Genomic DNA, 20,130 nt, shown 5'->3' with positions numbered 1-20,130 from the left:
ACATTATTGATCTTTTGCAATATTCTAATTTTGTGAAATACTTAATTTTGGGTTTTTATTACCTGTAGACCATAATCAGCAAAATGAAAAAACTCTTGAAATATATAATTCTGTGCAATAAATCTGTATATTATACATTTGACTTTTTTAATTACTGAAATAAATTCACTTTTCCATGATGTTCTAATTTATTGGAATGGACCTATATATCAATTCTTTATTTTCCATGTAGGTTGTGTGTCATAAGTGTTTTTTATTTACCTACATGTTTTGTAATTAAAGATATCTGTTTTTTTATGAAGTTTGGAAGTATGCTAGTTTGCATGCTTGTTCCATGTAGTTTCAGGTTGAAGGAGTCATAGAATTTAAGCAATGGGTAAACGTAGCAGACAAGAAACTAGCATTTGCAACATGAGAATTGGAAAATGTCAGTGTTCCCGTTGGAGATATTTCCGTTAAACCTTTGTGACTAAAGAGAAAAATTACAATCAATGAAAGTATTATTGCAATCCAATCCATTAGATTTATACCTAATTTTGTGTAACAACTCAATTTAAGTTTGAATATTTGTATTTTAACCTATCCTAGCCCTTAGATCTGTGATGTTTTTTTCTTTTTCAGGTACCATACTCAACAGGCAAAATAGTCCAATGTTTTAAAAACAGGAGCAATCAATATACATAAATTATGTATTTTGCTAAAAACATGAAGCATTGACCACAATCTACAACTTGTTTAACACATTTATTTCAACTGGATTAACAATACTTAATAAAACCTTATTTGTACTAAAACATGATTAAATAATTGTAAATACAACTTAGTAGCAATTACCGTGTAATTTAGGATGACAATATAAACAAAAATTTGTCCTAGCCTCTCATAAGTAGGAAGTGACTGAACACATCTTCTTGAACATGACCACAATATTAGCTGATGGCCTGAAAACTTCTGGCTTTACAGGAATGCTATATATAGTGTTGTGGTAATGTTAATATATAAGTGACCAGATATGTTTTAAACTGTATTTATGGTTTGGATTGAGCATCCATTGAAAGTGAAAAGAGTCCAAGAATAAAATTCTCTTCCAATGGGGACACTTTCCCTTTCCACTTTCCTTGGAAAGATTGCTTCCTACTCTCAAGTAGGACATTAAGGAAGATCTCCCTTACGATCCACAGACGGAAAAAACACAGATTTACCTGTTTTAATGTTTTCATAAAATGATGATTTTTAATGTCATATACCCCTAGTAAGCTGTTTAATTAAAAAGTTCCAGGGTATAACCTATTTGATGGATTTACATTAATGGCTCTATTTATAAAACAGGGAGTCTGACATTCCCTGGTGGGAATCAGTTACTGCCATTGAAACACATCGACCTGGAATATTCCCACCCGGGAATGTTTTTGGAAATGTCAGAGTCTTGTTTAAATATAAAGCCCAAAGAAATTACAACCTTCTTTATCATAAAGGTGGGGGGGGGGGGGGGGCAAACTTAATTTTAGGTAGAATCAGGATAAGATGTTTTGTGGCACAAATTTATAATAAAAATATCAAAGCCTAATTTACTAATGATATGGGTATGGTAATACACTGTTGGACAGTCACCGTTGGACAGTCACTGATCTAAATAGTTTTACGTATTTTGTAAAGCACCAAGAAATATATTGATATTAAATAAATAAATGTTCAGTGACTGTGTTATGTATGTCTTTGTCTAGACATCATTCTGTGATTCACATCTGTGATGTGAATTGCTGGCATTGTAATACCATTTTGTACATTTAATTTTTACATGTTCTATACTATAACGAAAATTGAAAATCTGAAGATATCAATGGAGTATGATGTGAAGGAACTTTAAAGTGGATCTTCTAGTTTTGACATGTGTGCAGTATATTGGTGAATTCTGACATGTAGCTATAGTGCTGCATGGATATTTTACCAGATACATGAAGGAGTGTATTTGTAATTCAGTGAATGGGACATTCACTAAATATGCAGTAGAAATTATTCTTCCTGGTGTATGTGTTTTAAATTACAGGGAATGTTCAATCACTTTTGAAGGTGAGGTGAGTATTACTGCATTATAAATAAATCCTTTAATGTTTAAATAAAACATTAAATAAAAAAAAGCAATTCATTACATTGCAATAAATATTTTTGTTGGATCATTGCTGTCACTCAATTTGTTGATGTTCATGAGAACATGCAAGCTTCTTTCATAACTGCCTATGACTGCAAATATGGTAAAAATTTGTATTCCTTAAAAAATGGTGGAAACCCTATTTAACAGAAAATATGCCAACCACCTAGTGGAAATGCTAGTTGTTTATCTGGCTATGACCTTATTCAAGTATTCAACATGGGTGAAGTCAGAATTCTGGATCAGCATACTTGTTTTAGGTCAATGATTTAGAATGTACAATACCATCAGGCACCTAGCATTTTAAAAAGGAGAGATCAGCAATGGCAGTTTCATACTTGAATATTGTACAGATGTGTATCATTTGTTGTAGCTTACTGTAATAAACACTATCCAACAGGCAGATATATGTAAACACATAGGGCATTTCCTCAAACTTTCCTGTGTAGGACTCATTTACTTCCATTAAAACACATGGATCTGGAAGATTTTCACCAGGGAATCTATGAGGCAATGTCTCTCTTATAAACATAGCCCTAACAGTAAACTTCTGTTATTTGCAACCTTTTGGTCTGGTAAATATTCCATTAAAAATGTTAAACATGCAAAAATATACCTGTCAAACTTCAGAGCTGTTTTGTGTTAGCTCAAATAAAATTTTTAGCCCTCCCTTTTTTTATCTTGGACTACAAGTCAGTTAGTCCCTGTGCTGCGGAAGACCACAGGTGTTTGAGTAGTTTGACAAAAGAAACAAGTCCATATTCCATATCTGACAGATTTATATGTTATTTCAGGGTTTTAAAGGGATGTGATTTTTTTTTTTTTTGCCGTAACATACTCTTTAGGGTTGAAAATAACCTAGGGTAATGAACCAAAAAAAAAAAACCCCGGTCTGCCCCTTTACCTGGCACAGTGGATATTTGGCACTAGGTAAAAGATATTAAAATATACAATTTCCTTGTTCTTTTAACTGAATATTCAATACCATACAAAATATTTAAAGGAAAATACTACATTATTTACAAGGTCTTCAGGCTTTAGTATGAAAGCACACATATTTCATTTTCTTGTATGAGAAATGTACAGCTATGTCTCTTACTATTATTTTTAAACTTGCAAGCTTTATTCCAGACCATCCATCCTATGCAAAGGGAAACTATAGTTCTTTTAGGGGTTTTTATAGATGTAATAGTTATTAGCTTAATGAATTGATGTTTTTAAATGTCTTTGTGTGTAAAGTTTGTATGCCTATATATGTAAATGGATCAGCCATTTTTCATTATATAAAAAGGCGCTGTTTGGTGGTTGGTATTGAAGCACAGCAATTGTTTCTTAGTGTATCTTAGGGTCCTTTCACGTTATTGCATTTGGGTAGAATGTGCATATTCCCTGCATTAAGACTTATTTAAAATATGTGTTTGATTTGATTAAGCACAAGCCCAACAGATGAGCCCCCAGTCCCTACAGACCCAAAACTGAAGAGCACTGAAAAAACAAACTTAATTTGGATAGGCAAAATAAAGGAAATGTGGTACTTCATACTTGTAAAATAAAATAATCATAAATGTAAGTATACATTCTAGAGGGGTATATTCTATAGTTTCTCTTTAAGGACCCATTTGTCATACTGCTTCAAGGGTAGAAGCCAATTTCTTTTTTTAGCATTGACTCATAGTCAGTTTGCATATTTCAATATTTGAATTTACCTAAAAATGCCCACTTAATATGACCTACTAGCATATTTACATGTCTGTGTAAAACAGCCATGCTATTTATTATTGTGTTGCTGTCTTCTTACACAAAGCAAATAAAAAGGCATCACAACAAAAGACTGCAGGTTTGATAGTGGACCCTCACAAATACTGCGTATTTTTATATTAAAGACTGCATAAAAACATCTGAAGGCAGAAAGCTATAGAACATCATCCCTTTCTGCATGTGATAAAGATGAGGTGGTTTATTTGCTGGAGAAAATGCTGTCAGTATTCAAGTTTAAGGCTAACATGTCCAATGATACTTTCCAGCTAAAGCAATCATTTTGAGTATATTTATGAATCCAGTTCTTTTGGAAATGCCTCTGAAGTCATGAAGTACAAGGTGACTTGACTTTCTCTTGATCCCTTTGGTACTCTTCTTGAACTTGCTCTAATTTTTTTACTTTGAGCTTCCATTTGTGGAAGCAATAAGTTAGTAGAGATGTCACAACCAAGGTGAAAATAATTGTTAGCACCACAATCAAAACAAGAGTGGAGGACAAAGCTCCTTCCAAAAATACAAGCTCCATGTCCTCAGTCACATTCTGTTGTGCAAGGGTATCAATGTCATTGTTGTACGACAGTGTTGAGTGTAAATCCATGGTTGGCTTCATTGAACTAAATGGGAATGAAAAAAGCAAGATAGGCAAGTGCGAATCTGCATTTAAACTTTCAGTCTTATTTTGTTGAAGATTCCATGTCCTGTTGTTTGTTTTCTTTTTTTGTTCATCATAAAAAAAAAGGTGATTGTACTTCTTTATGTGCAGCAGGAAAACGTAATAGTTTAGTATTTTAAAGCAAACGTGCACAACTGTTGTATTCTATAAAAAGCCACCTTCTCCTATTCTTTGTAGTGCAGTCGGGGACACGTAAAGATTGCTGACCTTTGTTGACAGCAGATCACTATTACTGTTTATCTATTTATTTTCCTAACTTCCATCTTCTTTTGTTCTTTGCTAAGTTTCTCAAGCAAATGTTAGAATGGTTGTCTATTGTGGCCATTAATTAAAATTTCAAGGCAGGCAATCCCAGCTGATAACATCTGAAAAAAAAATGTTAATGTAGATCATTTGTACATAAACATACATTAGTAAAGTGGCTGTATTTCCTGATAGACCTCCCAGCATAGTATGCTCTCTGACCCTTGTTTTTTCACCACCTCACTACTGCAGGAGTTATCCATGCAGCTTGGGTGTTTGAGAGAACTTAGGTGTACAACATACCTGTAAGAGTGACACATGAGGGTCACATGTTGCCGCATTCCTGGAAGCTCTTATAAATATTGGGGAGGAGGCAAAAGAGCTCAAAATGGTGAGTATACCTTACTGATAATGAAGGTAGGATAAACAATAAAGGCAGGGTATCAGGGTATCTTAAAAGCTATGTTCATTAAAATGTAACAAATTCAAACAGCTTTTTTAAAGAACACATAAAAGAAGAAACAATACATAGGTGTAATGCATTCCAGGAACCCGTGTTAACTACTTGCCTATTAGATTTTCTTATTCCTCATATCAGTTCCCAATGTGCAGTCCATTGTATCCTAAACACGGGCTGTGTACAGGGCCTCTACTTTTCAAATTTATGTTATCCCTACCTAGTTCATTGCCAAATAAGCCCAATCTCAGTTCAGTTATAAAATGTCAAAAAATTTGACCCTTTGGGGGCATTAGTGGTCTAACTTTCAGGAGCTGCAAAAAAAAAAAAAAAACAAATCCCACAATTCAGAATGCAATATACAAAAAGAACAGAAAATTATGTGGGATCACAGAGGTGAAATAATATTCTTTTATTAGCTGCACATTGACCTATCTTAACCAACAATAAATCCACAGATGGATAGTCATTAATACAAAAATACAATATTATGTTTAGGTGATTCAGACTTTGAGTATTTACATTTCAAATAATACTCACAAAGGTGCCACATTTTTATTTCTTTCTATACCCAAGAATTTTTTATAATATGTTCAGAACAAAAAAGCAGAAAATAATATGTGTAACTCTTGGTTGGAGGGGCAGTAAATATTCTATCAATACTTATTTCCTGAACACAATTAAAAGGCCATGAAAATGTTATAGGGGCAAAGTATTATGGCATCTTGCTTCAGAATGGCATGGTACAATTGCCATGTGGATTTCATAGGTAATTATGGTGGTATTTGTTTTCATGTTAACGGCGCATATTCTGTTTTATCTGGAGAAGACTGGTTTGCTTATCTATGCCTGGTACATGTTAATGAATATCAGTCTCTTGAATCTGGATGTGGAAGATTTTTTCACCTGTTCTGCTTAATAGGAAAGACCACTGAACGGAAGGTCTGAGACCTTGGTCAGTTTAGACTACTAGTCCAATATTTACAGCTATTTCATAAAATGAGAGAGCAATCCAAATAGGCTACAAATGTCTATTATACTTCAGCTTTTAATTTTAGTATGGTACCTTTTTATGCCACCTGTGAGATTGCCCTGATTTATCAAGCAAATGCGCGTAAACTCGCCACACGCATATTCGCTCCGCTGGACACGGCACATTACAGCGAGCTGGTGCCAAATGCTAGTGCACTATCCTGCTGGAATACAGCACTGACAAGAGCAGTGGTGTGGTCGAGAATTCGCTAATTAGGGTGATTAATTTTTAGCTGCGCAATTGAGGTGGGTCTGTTAAGCTCAGTCAATGGTAATGTTATAGCAATCAATTAGCACTCACCTGGTCCCAGTTCTGTGTGCACCTACAGTCCATTACAGATCAATTTGAATCTTTAGTGCTTGATCTTTTTTTTTTGGTAAGTGCTAAAGTTTTATGTTACATTATACCAATTCAGAAAATTGGTTCATTAATAGAGTTTGATTTGCTGCAGTTGTTGTTTTGATACTTTCTTGTTTGGTTGCAACACTGCAAACTAATTCATATCAAGCTGTATGTATAATAATTAGCACTTTATAATATGTCATCTCACAATAGTACGAAGTATACTAAAGAAGTATGTTAAAAGAATGTTCCTAAGCATTTTGGATCTGATTCAAATTTCAGTTTGGCTTTAGAGAAATCACATTTTTGAAAAAATGATTGTTGCCAAAGATGTTATAATACATGTATCAACAAACATTTAGTGATTTCACTTGGGTGTGTATGTAAAAGTAGATTTAAATGTATGTAAATATATATGCATTTTCATTTTTACTGGTTTGCATTTATGTGACTTTTTGTAATCTTCATTATTTTTAGCTTCATCTGTTGCTGCAATGTTTATGTCTGTTTGACAATGATGGTATCTATTGGTGAGCAATTCTTGTTTTCTTTACAATGTATATGTAATCATTGTTAATAAAGGTTAATAAAAAGTTTTGTAATAATACAAAGTTTTGTAATAATAAAAATAAATATTTTTGGGGGGGCAAAGTATGTTTGTATTGTAATGATTTGTCACATACAATTCTTAAAATTTACAAAGGTAGAATAGGTCTTGACCCATTAGCATCATGGGTGTAATCAGACCAATAGACTAGACAATCATGTTCCCTGACTAGGTACAATAGTAAGGAGTTCAATGAGTAGAAGCTTAACATCTCTTGTCCTGACACATTTATCCCTTATCCACTTCCTCAGGGGATGTATAGAGATCACTAATTGGCATGTATTAGTTGTTTAACCCCAGATGTATGTCAGGGATGGTAGATTAGTAGTAAAAAGATAAAGTCACCCTTCCTTTAGTCTGGCAGAATTTCTCTCGATCTTGGGTTGCTGTGCAGATTTCCACAGCATGAAGGTGCTGGTGTTCAACGATTTTTATACTATATTCATATGTACAGGTTGACAATCGAAAATCTGGCCATCAATAATTCCGTTCCTTCAGTTTTCCGGCATGAATTTCGGATCACATTTTCACTACAGGCACTGCAGTACACTGTTTGGCCACTTATGTTTTGATGGTACTACTCTGCAGAAACAGCTGTTAGGTAAATACACGTTGAGACGTCCCTGCTCCCTGGAACTGTGCCAGATGTCCACAGGTGCTGCAAGAGGAAGGCTGGCCTTTGTGTGGAGGTGAGTATAAGCTTCAAAAATCGGGAGTTTTCGAAAATCCGGCACTCCTCAGGTCCGGAGGTTGCCAGATTTTTGAATGTCAACCTGTATTTATATATAATTATATATATATATGTCTTTTTATATTTTTTATACTGTACATATTTATTATAGATATCTATATATGTATTCATATCTATCTATATGTACCGTGTTTCCCCGAAAATAAGACACTGTCTTATATTTTTTTGGGCTTCCAAAAACACACTAGGTCTTATTTTCAGGGTAGGTCTTATATACTTTTTTTAATGAAAAAAAACACCATATTCCCAAATTCCCCTTACAAATTCCCCTTCTGATCACTCTGTGCTTTTTTTCCACTGTTCGGCAGTTAGGACATGGAACAGCAGGTGGCGCTGTGCCGGCTTCTTTCGCTTTGCTTTACAGACAGGAAAAGACACGATGCTGGCAGAGGAGAGAAGAGAGACGCTGCTGCAGCCAGAAACACACGCAGGATCGCGTATCAGGTGAGTATATTATTTTAATTTTTTTTTTTTAACACATTTTTAAGGGCTCACTAGAACAAGCCTGGTTACATGCACTTCAGCTTCTGACAGGCGAAGTGCATGTAATATCACTCCGCCTGTGACAGGAGCCGGAACTACAAGGAAAGCATCGGCTTGTGCGGCTGTGTGTTAGCCCGCTGTCTCCCGCTCGGTGAGTACTGTTTTAATTTATGTTTGCTTTTATTTTTTTATTTTTTTTATTTTTTTTCTACTAGGTCTTATTTTCGGGGTAGGTCTTATATTAGGGCAGGTTGGGGGAAAAGTGCTAGGTCTTATTTTCGGGGTAGGTCTTACTTTCGGGGAAACACGGTATATAGAAGCAAACAAGAATGTGGGTGGATGATCTAGTCCGCTGGCAAAAGTGAGATCTCCCTGCCAGAATACTCAGAGTACTCACCAGGCAGATCCTCAGGTCAGGCATGCTAAGCGTTTAGGCATTGCAAACAGCTGAAATCAGTTAACTCTTTCAGAACATGAAAACATTAGGTCATTTAAAAATATGCTTATATATACTAAGCTGAAACATTTAAACACATCATACATTTTTTTTTAGGGCTAACCGCAAGATGTGTGCCATTTGAAAGAATGATTTGTTAGGGAAAGAATTACTTTTAATGCAAGCTCTCTAGTGTCATGCTGCCTGAGATGCGCACCTCAAAAGTGCCAGATCATTTTAGCTCATAAATGTTGGAAAAATACGCCAGCATAATCTCAGCGGCTGAAAATCTGTTGATGAATACGTTAGAGGGTCTGACGTGAGATCACAAATATGCGCATGTGAGGGAACTTCTGATTTTGCTTGATAAATCAGGTCTAATGTCTTTATGCAAATAAGCTCTGGGCATCACATGGATTATTGTTAAAGAGAAGGACAGCCATTGGTACTGCTGTAGGCCTCTCATTAGTGCTGACCTCTTTCTCTTTGCAACTCTGACTTGGGGTGTTTATGCAGGTGATTACAATACCATAGGAAAAAATGAACCACATAGCTGTATCTGCACTGTTGTAACCTGCTCTCTCTTCCAATGTAACTAAGGTCTGTCTGAGGCTCTTCTTGCAATGCCAGGAACAGATCGGATGTTGAACACAGTAATATAAAATAATGGAGCTACAATAATGAAAGCTGTGGAGAAAGAAGGATCAATATCACCTTCCGAAGATCTTCCGACTGCAGTTTCAGGCCGAATGTTACACACAATGCTAGGAATGTTGAAGCGAGATGATGTAGAAAGCCCATCATGTGGATCTTCTGCTCAATCATCAAAAGTAATCGTTAGATCAAACAGCACTGCCATGTTTTCTAAACGGGTCTGCCTTATATCCAACGTATAGATGTTGCATTTTTGTCTTTTTTGTCCTCCTATGATGACCCCCATTATCCTCCTTTACTTTTTACTACTTAGTATCCCCACAAATGGTTCCTTTTGCAAACACCACAGCAAGGCAAATGGGTTATTTTCCCTTTGCTGCAACAAGGTGGCTGCTATTTTTAATAGTCATCTACTGTGTATGATTGTGTCTATAGCAGCGGGAAAGCATTCAGTTAAGGAGTTTAACTTATAACATCAAAATGACACAACAGAGTGCTGGACTCTTCAGGAAGCACCTGAGATTGCAGGATCCTACCTAGCAACCACACATCAAAACAGACTATGTTAATGCCATTTGTTCATTCACCTGATAGAATGTGGATGAAGCAGTTGCTCAGATGTGAGCTGCCTGCTAAACACTGAAAAACATCTATGTAAACTAACCCTTTTTAGCATTCTTTTCACTCTATTATATTCATCTGCACAATTTTTTAAAGGTGTATTCAGGACACAGAATGGTAGTCTTTATAAAAATATCCCTGAAAAGCCTAAAATGTTAAAACTGGAAATGAAAAATGGATCCCTGTATCACCATACCCCCTTCCATTGTCACTCTCTGTGGCTTCTCTCTTTAGAATTACCCTTTTGGACTTCCCCTAAATTTAATGTTTCCCCTGTAGCCCCTCACATTTTCTGTCCTCCTTGTCCCTTTTAAGGTCCAATTCCCTGTACTTAATGCCCTCCTAAATTGTAAGTAATGCTGCCACCTACTCCTGACTTATTTCCCAGCAATCAACATGTCTGTACCCCCACCAGGCTGCTGCCTGAACCCCTTTAGATTGCTACCTCTCTTGGTGACTCCTGGGAGTGTGAACAGAATTCGGGCATTACCCAGCTTCCTAAGTGGTACTATGTCATGTGACACAGACGTGCCTATTTAAATATAATTATTATTTAATCGGACAAAAAATAAAATGAAAAGGACTGTAGCTAATTAGAATTTATATTATATTTATCTAACTTTTGTAATCTAACATATAATTGGTTGTTAGGGAATACTGTATTTTAACAATCATAATATTAAATAATTAAAGTGTATAAACATTCAACTCTTCATCAGCTTAAACTGCAATTTCTTTTCCCAAATGCTGTCCAGTGGCTCTTACTCACAAACAGTGATATAACTGTAGGTATGGATGAGCTTCCAGTTTGTGTCAGTTGAGTTTTAGGTGCATCAGTTTGAAAATCAGGAGCCCTGGTGAGTTATGGCAAATATAGTTGGAACAATTTGTTTTTAAATCATAACACACTGCATAACCTTTAAACTTTGGTCAACAGTGTTATAATAGCCCATAATGTGTGTGGGGAGGAGGGTTATTGTATACAAGCCTCCTCAATATAAAAAAGAAGGGGGCAACGAAACAGCCATACTCTCTGTGTATGTTGAAGCAATTTAAACCAATTTACCATAGAGAAGCTGACAAAGGGCATGGAAATAGATAGTCAGTTAGGAAACTGTATTTTTTTTTCAGATTACTAGCTGTTAGGGCAATGACCCCCTTTGCTGACTTTGTACTACAGTACGCATTCTACGGTGAGCAGATACACCCACAAAAGGAGCATGTGGCGTGGTGTGGTGCAAAAATGGAAGTCCATATACTTGCTGCCCTCCCTTGACAGGGTAAAGTATAAGAACCCCTTGCTGCTTGACCACCCCAATTATCCACCCCACATTCCTTTACCAATAATGACACTCACTCCATGTGTTAGAAATTGTTAGCCACAGCAGCCCCTTTTATTAAATTATATTCCACATTTAACAATATCTATAACCTTTTACAATAACAACTTTTTAATGGGTCCATAACTCCACCAGTCTTCCATCATCCTGCTGTTTTGATCCACTGCCAGGCCCCCAGTCGCAAATATGCCGACCCGGGGACAAATAGCGGATCTCCCACGAATATTTTCACCTCCACAACAACCAAGTGTCGTGCAAGGCCCACATGACTGTACCGAAACAACATTTAGTGTCCTCATCTCCCCCCTATTTTAAATACCCCTCATCAAAATTTTTAATGGACCCAAAACCACACATGCCACCAGCCGCAAACTTGACACCTCAAGATTGCGAGCACCTCCACACCCGAACCGCCCTCTCCAATGCCTCACTCAAGCTTAACAACCACATATCAGTGCCCACCGCTTTAAGGTGAACCCCATCTCCTCGAAGAATTAACTCCAGCTCAGTTTCCAACTCCTGGTGACGCACCACCAGACCCCCAATTCTCCCCAAAAAACGACCCACCTCCTTGTTGACTTTAATCCGGGCCTTGTTCAACCGGTCCACTGAGCGAGCCTGTCTCCAACTTAACCGACCCACCATCTCTGACCATACCAAAACCATATTGGGAAACGCGTCCCTTAGCCAGAGACAATCAAATTTAATATCCCTTATCAGCTCCCTCATAGGACGAACCCCCAAATCATTCCCACCTACATGGAGAAGCAAAACGTCAGGGGCCCTATCCAAACTAACAAATCTACTAACCTCGGGAACCACCCTACTCCACCGCATACCTGGAATCCCGATCCAACGAACCCTCGCCACCTCCCTCTGCAACCCCAACTGTCGCCCATTTAGACGCACATCTGCCCTTCTGGCTCCCCAATAAACGAAGGAGTGGCCCAGGATCCATATCAAACACGTTGACTCATCTGTAACAGAAGAAAGAGAAGAACCAAATCGAATAACCGCTCCAAGCAACGGCACAGGACCCCTACCCCCAGTCCCCTAAAATTTACAACAAATGGGGACGAACATACCCTCGAAAGCGATGGGATTCCCACCGGCCGATCCTCTTGATGGCGTCCTGACCCAGGCCCCACCGAGCCGCCTCCGTGGCTGCTCCAATACTAAAAGAATGAGCTGCATACCTACCTGGATTACGACCCGTAGCCGCCACGCATTTCCTAAAAACCGACACAAACTGAAACCGAGTCACAAAAGAAGCGTCCTCATGCACAAATAAAGGACCCCTTCCAGAAGGTCTTACCCTGAGATAGTCCCCTAGGATTTTGACCGGGCACAATTCCGCACCCGGCAGGCCCCGCAGCACCAAACAAGTCCCTTTACCTTCCTGGTCCGTCTTGGACTTCTGAATCCAAACCAGTACCTTATCCGCTGCCAACTGCAAATCCCCCAGCCGCAAACCTCCCTCCTTGGACTTGGACTGGCACACCACTTCACTCACCCGCAAAGCCCCAAAAAATGTCACCACAAACACTGCTTTAAATAACACCACTTCAAAACCACTAAAGCACAGTGAACCCAGCCACCGACAAATATCTACCAACATCCCCAATGATACCGGCCTCCTGCCATCCCTGCGACTATCGACCTTCCTATACCCTTTCATGGCTTGGCGCACAGCAAAACCTTTGGTCCCATCCACCCATCCAAACAACTTAAACAAGAACGCCAAAGCAGACAGTTTTTTACTCACCGCCCCTCCGGACACCCCCTTTTGTAAATTCCATAACACAAATAGCAATACTGCCTCTTCTCCCCACTTCATTGTGTACAAAAACAAACCATTCCCTCCAGGTACCTGCATACGCCTTCCAGGTGCTTTGTGACACTGAGTTCCTGATCAGCCCCGCAAGGGCCCCCAGACCACCGACCACACTTCCTCTGGACAAGGGGTCCCCAATTCCTCCGCCTCTGGAGCCACTTCCCGAAAACGCTGCCACTGAAAACGAGAAAGGGAATCCGTGATTACATTGTCACAGCCCAGAACATGCAAAGCCCTTAAATGAATATTGAATTGCAAACCCAACAAAACCAAACGCTGCAACAGACAAATCACCTGGGGGGAGGACGCAGAATTGTTGTTAATGACCTCCAGCACCCCCATGTTATCACAATGGAAACGTACCCTCCGGTCCCGCAGCAAAGACCCCCACAAAGTCAAAGCAACAACAATAGGAAAAAGTTCGAGTAACACCAGATTTTTACACAAGCCCGACGTCCGCCATTCCTGCGGCCATTCCCCTGCGCTCCAGCGGCCGGCAAATTAAGCCCCATAACCGACAGCCCCTGCCGCATCTGTCCACAAGTCCAACGCATCATTGTCCACCTGAGGACCCAACCACAAAGACCGCCCATTGTAAAGTTCCAAAAACTGTCTCCATACACCCAAATCACCCTTTAAAACCCTGGTCATGCGAATAAAATGCTCAGGCTTACGCACACCCGCAGTGGCTGCCGCTAATCTTCTGTTAAAGATCCGCCCCATGGGCATAATGCGGCATGCAAAATTAAGTTTTCCCAACAAAGACTGCAATTCCTTCAAACGCATCTTCTCCATGCAAGCAGCCCTTTCCACCTCTGCTTTCAATGTCACTAGTTTGTCCTCAGGTAGCCTGCATTCCATGCGAACAGAGTCCAAAACAATCCCCAAAAATTACAATTCTGTGGCCGGACCAACTGTTTTTTCCCTTGCCAAAGGTACACCAAAAAGCGCAGCGACATGTTCCAGCGTGCCCAGTAAGTTTGCACAGACCAAAGTGCCCCCGGGCCCCACACACAAAAAATCATCCAGATAATGAATGATTGATCCAATTCCCGACACATCTTTCACCACCCATTCCATAAAGGAACTAAACAATTCAAACAATGAGCAAGATAAAGAGCAACCCATAGGCAAACATTTATCAACATAATAAGCCCCATCCCAAAAACAACCCAACAACCAAAAACTGTCAGGGTGAACCGGCAACAAACGAAAAGCAGATTCAATATCCGCCTTCGCCAGTACTCACCTCTCCTCTGGCCTCCTTGTTCCCAGCATCCATTGATCCAGACTGACTTGTGCCCAAACTGTCACCCACCTGCACCGACCCTGGTGTGGACAAACCACTGCCCGCCCTAGAATTTTGCTCCTCAGCCAACACCGTGGGTCCTCTCTCTCCTTGCCCCCCCCGAACATCCAGACCATTTCCTGAACCCCCACAGACAGCACCACCACTAAACTGCATCAGCAAATCCCTCAAACCTTTTAACAACTCACCCCCAGAATTCACCCCCGCTAGGCTAGGCGCATCCAAACCCCCCCTAGCCCCCATACCACCATCAACCAAACCTAATTGCATGGCATTGGAAACATTACCTCCCCCGCCCCCTTCCCGCATACCCCAAACCCCCAGGTACTCACCAGGCTGCCGGGGCTCACGCCCCCCCGCAGCCGCCGTACCGCTAACCCGCCTTCCGGACGCCGCTCCTCCAGAGTCCCGAATCCCCCTCCGACAGGGCATCCTCCGCTCCGGCCACCATCTTCGCCCTCTTCCGGGCCCCGGAATATGACGTCACTTCCTGGTGCCCGACAGAACCCGGAAACGCCGTCCCGAGTTCGTCCGCGTACATCCGGTCCCAGGCTCCGCCCATTCAGGCCCGGGCCGGAGCCCGCTTCTGCCGTTCCTCTTCTCCTTGCCTGCCGCTGGGACACCGCCACCACAGGGACACCTTCCGGATCAGGAACCCCGGCCTCTTCTTCCGGCTGGCCAGACCCCGCGCTGCTCCTGTCACCTTCACCACGATGAGCAGTGCAGGCACTGGTAAGTGACCCCTCAGTCCTGCCCACCAATCCTCCATGATTCCCTCGGCGCGTGGACCGGCCCCTTGGCGACACCCCTCGCTGCCGGTCCACCGATGGGTCCCGCCGAAGAAGAGGATTCTTCCCGGCTCCACCACTGTGCACTTCCGATCTCTTCTTTACTGGTGGCGCTGGAGGGTCCCTTGCGGGGCTCCTGCGGCGGCGCTGGACCCTGGGGGTCACACTCGGGCTTAAACGCTCCGGTGGCCTTGACCGCCGAGCGGGTCTTGAAGAAGGGGGATCAGTAGCTTCACTCCTCCCGACCCCCGCCAAAGCAGCCGTGAGTTGGGCCTCAATCCATTCGGTCCCTCTTGTTTCAGCCGCCTGGCGCACTTTTTGTAGCAATGCCTCCACCTCTGCCATCTTGCTCGCTCCGCTGTCAATTAGAATTGCTGCCCCCCACTACCCCCACTCCTCCTTTTAACCCCTTAACGAACCTACCACTCCCCTTTATCCACCAATCACCACTTTTAATTTTCCCGCACTTTTTTTTTTTATATATATATTTTTTTTTTTTTTTTTTTTTTTGCTTCAGGCCTGCTTTACCAGCTGCCCAGGCTATATGCCTAACTAACGTTCTGGTTAAAATTTAAGAGGAATAAATGTATACAAAAAAATAAAAACATTATCATGCTTTTCTAGACAGTAATTTGCCTATTAGCTTTAAATAAGGCCAGGACTAAATAGCTAGATTCTCCAGCAACATACTTCAATGAGATGCAAGTTTTGCAGATGCTAAGAAGAATTTGTTTAAACCACTGCGAAACCCATCCTGAGTGAAATTGCCTATGCCTAACTGTAGGCATTTAAATGTTTTCCTAAACTCTTCCCCTACCTATGAAAACACGTTGCCGAAATCAATTGGCAAAGTCATTCTAAGGGTATGGGTCAGTATTTTATTCTAAACAAAGGTTTTGTCACAGTACATCTCTGTGCTATGTGTAAGACTTGCGTAAGCAGTGTTTCTTTAGTGATTCTGGAAGTAGCAGTTGTTATCTTACTGCTGGCAGAACAAAGAATATTTATTTTTAGCCTCTTGTGAGTATATTACATGTTCTGTCTGCCTTCTAAAGCATGGTATACTGGTTACTGATGACTACCTTGGATGCATGCCTTTGAAATCATACTCTAAAATACAACAATATATAGACATAGATCTATTACAGGAGCATGGTCCAGTAGTTTATATCTGAACTATATATCTGTAAACTCCTATATATTTAATATAGGAAGTATTACCAGTACTCTTCTACAGCAGCAGTACAAAGGGAATATGCAGGTAGGACTCCAGTTTATTAGAGCATTTAAAATTAGTGGTTAGGACAAGCATAGAGTTTTGTCCAGCATGCCTGATGACAATTTCAATTGTGCTTTTTGTGTAACAAACTTGGTTCCTAATACGGAAAATGCCCAGCAGTTTATACAGTCACTGTGCAATCCTGATAAAGTTTACAACACAACTCCTTTACAATTTTTGTAGAAAGGAGACTTTCTTTGTGTAAATCAAAAATAAAAATGCAATACAATGTAATTACCGGGACATGTAAAAATCAGTGCTACTATGAGCCTAGCTCTCCTTAGAGTCATGCCAACATTTTGCCCACCTATCCCTTCTGCAGAGTGATAGCACTCCCCCATGTATCGAATACCCAACACAATTCTTCCCTCATCCTATCATTAATAACTTTTACAACATTAATCTTAGCAGACAAGTCTATGTATTCCTGTGCATCATAATATTTTTCTCTGACTCATTTTAAACACCTTACTAGACTATGCCATCTTTTCTTGTTCTGTACAATGACAGCTCAGGCTATTAAGTCTTCTAAGGTTAGATGCCTTCTTAAATCCCATATATGTGGATATATTATTGGAGTATAGACAGATTAAGCTGTTCTTAAATTATTCCTGTATTGCTGTACTCAACCGAGTTTGTCTGCTGTATTGCATCTGCAAGATCTACTTACACGCTGGCTACCGCAGATGGATTTGGGATACAGATAGAAGAAGGCAAAGAAAAGGACTATTGCTAATTTATTAGTTTCTGATCACTGATCTCAACCTAAACTAGAGGAGATCGTTTTCCCGAGGCGAGATCTCTATATGTAGAGTCAATCATATGCACTTACATTTACTGCTTAGATCAATCAGTGCATTCAATGGTTATCTGTGTCATTACAGTAAATCGGTTTGTCAAAGACACTTCATTAGGGGAGATTGGATAATACAGACAATATTATGCCCTTACCTGTGTTATCCTGAGCTGTAGCAATGCAGCTTTTTCCCAATAGGTCTTTCCTGTGGATGAACTGCCAGAAGAGAATGTCTGTGGTTCCTCTGCTCAGATTCTTTACATTGAAAGTTTTTCTGCAGACTGGAAAAGATCCACAATCCTGGCAGCATACATATCAAAGCAGATAAAGGTTTAACTTTATTTGGGAAGGGCTCGATCACATGGGGCTGTTACTTAACAGGGAGGGACAATGCCACAGCAAAATCAGGTCAGCCTCATCACCATACAGCATGCATGGAGTGTTATCAGCAGAGATGCAGTGAAGGAGAGCTTGGAGACGTGTCTTCATAAGAGAGCTGCTTGCTTAGCGCAAAGCGTGGAACTTGTCACGATCAGAGCTGTTCAAGTTCTAACTCGGAATGATGACCTGGCTTGCAATGTCAAGCATGCTGCTTACGATCTCGTTAACCATAGTGGGTGTTACTCAATCACTGTACTGCATTTAATTGTGGTCTGATCACTGGATTGCATCGGATTGTGATATACTCACTAGTTTCCACCTCATTGTGATTTGTTCACTAGATTGGTCTGTTCAATAGTTTGCATTGAATTGTATTCTGATCAGTAGTTTGTATTTGATTGTGTTCTGATCACTAGTTAGCATCTGTTTGGGAAAGGATCAGTGGTTTGCATCTTATCTGTTCAGTAGTTTGTATCAAATTGTGTTTTAATCACTAATTTGGATCTTTTTGTAATCTGCTCACTAGTTTGCACCTCAGTGTGATCTGATCACTGGCCAAGCTGCAATAGGTGTGTGGGATCTGGATCAGCAAAATAACTGAACAGAATTAGATATTATTTTTTGAATATTATATTATGTGAATTTTGCGCACATCTGTTGCAAATCCTTCTAAACCTAGAGAAATAACCCACTTGTGCAGTTGTCACTGTCACAGGGGTGGCTCCCATAGAAGTGACCTAGGCAGTTGCCTTAGGCTCCATCATTTTAAAGTCCCCTGGTCTTTGCCTTTCATGTCCTGTTCTAGTCACTGCCCATTGTCTGTTGTTTGCGTGCCTATGTGCCCAAGTGCTCAGGCAATGGTGCCTAGCAGAACCACTTAGCCACATAAATCCAACGTCACTGGCAGTAGAGGCAGAAGAAGCCAGGCCCAAACAATTACCCCAGTAACCCCTGGGAAGATTCTGATCAATTGGATCACACCCACGACACACCATTCTGAGGGAGATTGATAGAATGGGTTGGGTGTGCCTGCCTGGAAGACTCCACCGTGCTGCATCCCAAAAAAAGTGAGAACAGCACTGATTAGATAGGTAAAACTACTGAACACCTTTGCTGGCGATATTGTGCTGCCATATTTGTGTTGCATATTATTGTGTTGGAGGGCATTGTTTTTGGATCCTTGTGCTAGCATGGGGTAACTATTTTGGGAGGTTATCATTGCTGCCCCTGACACTTTTTGGGGGTTGTCATGATGCTCCCCTTTTATCACACCCATCCTTACTACCATGAAAATTTTCTGGGGAGTGATTTGCACACCACATTTTTTGACCCCCCTTTTTAATTATTCATAGGCCTTTGCAGACAACTATTTACTATGGCCACACAAACAGCAAAATTTGAACGGCATAAAAAAAATATTGTGGTTACAAATAGATTTGACCTAATACATTGCCTGGTCAAAATAGAGTCACATACTCAAATCTTTCATTGGAGCACCTTCAGCTTTGATTACAGCACGCATTCACTAAGGTTTTGCTTCAATAAGCTTATGTAATGTTATCCATTCAGCATTGGAATAATTTTTTTCAGAGATCTCATATTTACAATAGAAGACATGGACCTCTGTGTAAAGTTTTCTTCAACACACCCCAAAGATTCTCATTGTGGTTAAGGTCTCTGCAGTAGATCCATGTGTGGAAATTGATGTGCTCCTTGAATCATTCTTTCACAATATGAATCCGTTTAATCCTGTCATCCTGGAATTTGCACATGCCATAAGGAAAAATAATCATTAAATTAATTGGAAAAATCTGGTCATTCAATATATTAAGGTAGTCATTTGCCCTCACGTTTTTCAGCACATAATGGTGCTGAAACTAAACCAACACAATGGGCTTGGGGAAGTTTTTGCTAGACAATGTATGTTATTTTACCTAGCTAGTGAACTGCTAAAGATTCAAGAATTCTCAGTGACATATTCCCTAAAAACATACCCCATTGAAAAATGAACTACTTTATTCCTACACTACTGATCAATGGGAACAATGCCTATAGTACATTACATTTATTTTAATAATGCTTAGTGGTGCCTTGCCTTCTTCAGCTCATTATCGATGTAGATTGGCATATTTCACATACTGCTTTTTAGTACAGAATTAAATTTTTAAAGTTGTATAAAGAAGTGGACAGTAATGT

General features: G+C 40.0%; 1 long non-coding RNA gene across 1 annotated transcript; it reads right to left on the bottom strand.

Moving 5' to 3' along the window:
• Positions 1 to 725: 725 nt before the first annotated feature.
• Positions 726 to 18,150, bottom strand: LOC140343447 (uncharacterized). The gene is made up of 2 exons (XR_011923334.1): positions 17,709 to 18,150; positions 726 to 4,945 (listed from the first exon to the last, which is right to left on the bottom strand). It is a non-coding gene; the product is annotated as an uncharacterized lncRNA (long non-coding RNA).
• Positions 18,151 to 20,130: the final 1,980 nt, after the last annotated feature.

This window comes from Pyxicephalus adspersus, chromosome Z (assembly GCF_032062135.1).
Source record: "Pyxicephalus adspersus chromosome Z, UCB_Pads_2.0, whole genome shotgun sequence".
Taxonomy (NCBI): Eukaryota; Metazoa; Chordata; class Amphibia; order Anura; family Pyxicephalidae; genus Pyxicephalus; species Pyxicephalus adspersus.
This window is presented reverse-complemented; position numbering and strand designations above follow the sequence as displayed.